The 4,861-nt window shown below is 38.8% G+C and overlaps 1 protein-coding gene across 1 annotated transcript in view; it reads right to left on the reverse strand.

Annotated features, from left to right (window-relative positions):
- The window catches only part of SHISA9 (shisa family member 9), a 189,529-nt gene extending 189,490 nt beyond the window's left edge, over positions 1-39 (reverse strand). The window contains exon 1 of the mRNA XM_026858955.1: positions 13-39. The gene's annotated coding sequence lies outside the window, so the exon portion shown is untranslated. The remainder of the gene's footprint in view (positions 1-12) is intronic.
- Between the last annotated feature and the right edge of the window lie 4,822 nt (positions 40-4,861).

Below are 4,861 nucleotides of genomic sequence, written 5' to 3' on the forward strand. Positions count from 1 at the left end.
GCCATCCCTTACATAAGAGACTTCCCGCCCAGGCGGGCGCTGCCCTGCCCCGGCGCTGGGCACAGGTACAGCCTTACTCGCACTGCACGCTTCGGAGCGGGGCCGCCTCCCCGGCTGCTGAGGATGAGCTGCCCCTGCACATCCTTTATTTTAAAAATCGTTGTGGTGTCAGTCGGGCTGGCTCCAGAGGACACAGTGAGGCTGTTTGCGAGACACAGAATTAAAATAACTTCCCCCAAACAGAGAACTGACTCTGGGAAAGACTTTTTAGCGATTCACACCCCATCCCCGTTATTTAACTCTCTCAGCTCCGTCTTTTGGTTTGGCAGCAACCTGCTCAAGTAGCGATAATATTATCCTGAATACTATGCTGCCACCAAATGTAGGAAATAAGCCCATTATGGCGTGATTTAACAGTGTGGGCTGGTGCTTAAAGCAGCTTCCCTTTTCCTCGGGGTAAAGGGATCGTCTGTGATCGCCTCGCTGGGGCCTCGCGGGCTCCTGTTGTCTCTGGGGAAGGGGCTGTGCTGGGCTCTGCAGTGCCACGCTACCGTTCCTCTCCCACCGGCTCTTGCGAGGGGGCTGGATTGCTGCCGCACTTCAGGAACTTCAGCCAACTCCGGGTGGAGTTGTTAAGCGGTAAATAAACAGAAAGGTGAGGCAGAGGACAAAGCAGACGTTTGGAATCGGAGAGGGCTGTAGTTAGCTAATTGTGATCCTTTGCCTTCTCTTAAAAATAGACTCTAAGTACAGTGATGATTCCACTGAACAGTTTGACAGTAAGCCTTGCGTCTTTGTCCAGGAGAGAGGTTAGAAAGTCCCATTATTTCTCAGCAGAGAAAAACAATCAGTCCCAGCCAAATCCAGCCTTTTCGGGTTTTAATATTTAATTCTTAAAACCTCCACCTCATCAACATCTTCTTTCAAGTCTCCTCTGAAATCATATCATTCCTCCCCTGCGTCTACTTCTCTCTGCTATTATTTATTATTTAACACTTTGTGATGCAGTTTGTGCTGAAAATACTGCACAAAATTGATTCATTCCATACTTATTATTGCATCTAGAGACAGTTAAGGTCCAGTCCTGTCAGGCGCCTAAGATTATGCAAGTTTCCCCCTTGATCTGACTGCTAAAAAGCTGCTTAAATATTTTGCATGATTAGTGCTCTACATGTGCAGAAATTATTTATTTTATGGGCTATTAATCCTGACTAACTATGGTACAAGTTCCTGGGGTTTTCCTTAAGAATTTCCCTATAGCAAAAAAGCCCAAAGTATTTAGGCTAGAATCTAACATTTGTGGGATTTGGGTCCATGCGATCAGAATCTGAGCCTAAGCGGCATGTGCTTGGGGAAAACAGGAGGATGATTAAAGCTCCTCCAAAAAAAATGTTTCCTGTAGCACCATAAGACTTTGGATCAGACCCATAGAACCCAAACCCCATAAATCATGTTACCCTAATTAATCATAAGTTACTCTAGTTGTTATGCTCTCTGTGCCTGTTAGTTGTATTAGCAGTAATGTTATTTTAGCTGTATCATGGCTTAGATCTCTAATAATGAACTAAAGGTGTTCTAGACTAGGGCATGACCCATTTTTACTAGACCTGTGGCAGTGTGTTTTAATGGGTTTATAGCATGTATTTGTAAGAACATCTGGATGATTGGAAATATAAATCCATTAAGTATAGTAATGGAAATAAGAAAACTAGTTGGGAGAAATGGCTACTGAGGCACATCCTGGGTCATTATGTGATTTTTATAAAGCTTTTCTCAATGAAGTCAGTCAATAAACATTTAATTTATTTCAGTTGTCTTTATCAAGTTGAGAAACAAAAGATTTCCCAGTTTAGCACCATCGCCTTCCACTTTCAAGCCTTCTCTTTTTGACATTACTTTAAGGTAAGTAATAGTTACCTACTTTTCTACAGTTTTAGCCCATAAGGAATTCATTTTGCCTCTTAAACAATTGAGAGATTAATGTTTCAACTAGAACCTACAGAGTTGTCTTTATTCAAGCTCATATCTATTTACTTCAGTGAAATACTTAATTTTAGGCACAGACCTTGTACAAAATTAAGTATTCCTATTATATTTTCCTCTAATTTCTTTCACTTGTTTTCACTGAGACTTTCATGTGTGGATCAATGGCAATGCTTGTTCAACTTTAAGCTAGAAAATAGACGCATCTTTTTTTCCTGGTAAATTCTGTAGCCATGTATAGCCATGTCTCGGTGGAAGTTATATAAATGCATACTCTATACATGTATCTGTGCATTATGCATGTTTGATTCTGTGTTTAATTGTATATACTCTTAGAACTGATTCTTGCAGAGTTTTTTATGTAAATAAGAGAGCTTGAAAAGAGTAAAATTAGGAAAGTTAATGAGTTAACCTGAATGTTGAAGTGGCAATAAATCTGAAGAATATAGAACAATTGGAACATATAGAGCAATTGCAATTATCACATTCCAAATTCCATTTTTAATTTTTGTTAATAATAACAATGTTGATGCAACCTCTGAGTATTTTCCAGGGACTGATTACCTGCTAGAGAGAACAGTCCTATGCTGAGCACTGAGTCAATGGAGTTTTTTAGTCAATCATTAATTCCAGAGAAATGCCATATAGCTCAATCATTATTATAAACAGACATTCCAGAGCTTGAAAATCTGTCAAAAAAAAGCAGCTAGACAGGCCTTATCTCAGGTAGTATTGATGTGAAAGGTATTTTGTGATAAGAAGTGTCATGTGGAAACTGGAATGAAGCAGTCAATGTCTATTTCCTTGATAGTTATTTCACACTGTAATGGGATGTTTGGATGTATAGATACAAAATGTATTGCAGCTGGAAAACAAAAGAGGCGATGTTTCTACTATAGGAGGCCAACTGGCAGCATGTTTGCAATCACTAATCTTTAAATGTGCAGTTAAATGTTAGAAGATGTCTGCTGTGGAGCAATAAGGTAGCTTGAGACAAGAAAGAAAAACCTTAGCAGATATGAGTTGAAGAAGCAAAATGCGTTAACAAGGAGGCTACAAGTAACATGAGGCTTATAGATTCCAAAAACAGTCTTGTGTTTTACAAGTATTGTAAATGGCCCTGAATGACACAACACAGATGTTTCTTTTGAAGACCTCTACGTTCTTGAATCAGCATATATCAGACAGCCCTCTTTGTTTCTACTAAGTTTTGTCATTCCTCCCTGAAGAGCATGCTTTCCCATTGGCTTGCTGGATGGTTAAAACACCATTGTTTCTAGGCATTTCTTAGTTACACAGCTAGCACCTCATAAGTCTTTGTTCTTTTAGCCAATAATTGCAATCATTAGTTATTATATCACTGCAGCAACATATAAAATCCCAGCCTGCAGTGTGTTGACACTAAATAAACTTCTTTTATAATGATTGACCATACATCTTTTCAACTAACCTTTCTCTTTTCATTAAAAAAGAGGTACATACAGAGTGGGACAGAACACGCTTGTTCTTACAATTTCATTAATTCATAGCAACTTTAACTAGAACATCTTACGAAAATGTAGTTATTGTCATCAAATCTGAAAAAAATACACTTTGCACATAACAAAGGGATCACCATCAAGGGATCTTAATGAGCCAGGAAATGCTTTATGAATGAAAAAGCATGAGAGACTTGTTTTCATGGCTCACTGAGGAGGAAGTAATTTATTGCAATTCTACAACATAGAAATTACTTTTATCACTTAATATTTTTCTCTTCGGTCTTCTTGTAAAACCAAAACTGTAGTTACTGCATGAGTTAGGACTGAGGCAGTAACAGCATTCACATTTGGAGTGGACTTAATGAAATCCTGTGAGTTCTTGTAGCTTCAGTTTAATTCAAAGGAAATTCAGAAAAATTCACATAAATTTAGAAAATAAGTGGAGTACTTGCATATATACAAGAGGAAACACATGTATACTGCAAACGCCTTCAGTATACAGCAGTGGGAAAACAGTGCCAAAATGTCTAAAGCACCTTTCAGCAGTTTAGCTGAAAAATGAGTTGTGCCCTCAGGTTTGCCTGTTGCACAGCTATTGCTCTGATTCTGAACAAGGAAAGCTGCCAGTCAGCTTCTCTCTTTGGCAAAACTGATGTTACTTTTGAATTGTAACAGTACCTGTGAACAAGGTATGTTTCTGCTTGTTATAAATTAGACTGCCATGGAATTTAGATCTGGAATTATTGGCCAGGTGTCTGAGGATTACCGCAGCTGACAAACAAGGCTTTGCAGATCATTCCAAAGTCATGCCAACAAAATCTTTGTCTTTTTAACAAAAAATAAAAGAAAGGCTACAGAGGATAAAAAAATTGGATCTGCTTTTGTATCCTTCCAGCTGAAAACCCAGCCACCTTTGTTCCCATGACTTCCAACTTTTCAAGGCAGAAAGGAAGCCTTTCTAAACACCTAAAATAGCATTAAAAATTTTCAAGGTTAAAGTCATGTATAAATAGGCTGTATACTGTACCTGAGCATAGCGAAGCTGTCCTTAGACATAGGCCACATAGCAGTGAAAATTCTCCAGTCCTCTGCTGTCTGACTCCGCTGTATGTTAGAACAGCAGAGGAGTTGATCTAACCAATAACTCTTCTAAAAACTCTTCAGTAACTGAGATTAAGAGGTGGACAAGTTTTAGTCTATAATGCGCATTCTCCATCCATAAATGGAATCGAGAACAGGAAGAAGTCAAATCTGTGTCAGTTAATAGTCTGTCAGCTTTAGTACTATTAACCTTCGAGGGCTACAGAAGTGAGCTGTAAACCTTGGAAGTGAAGAACTTGCTATTCACAGAGATATAAAGTTGCTGTATTACTTAACGAACAAAAGATGTTACCCAC

Source organism: Athene cunicularia (assembly GCF_003259725.1).
Source record: "Athene cunicularia isolate RWA chromosome 14 unlocalized genomic scaffold, athCun1 chr14_part1, whole genome shotgun sequence".
NCBI classification, from domain to species: Eukaryota; Metazoa; Chordata; class Aves; order Strigiformes; family Strigidae; genus Athene; species Athene cunicularia.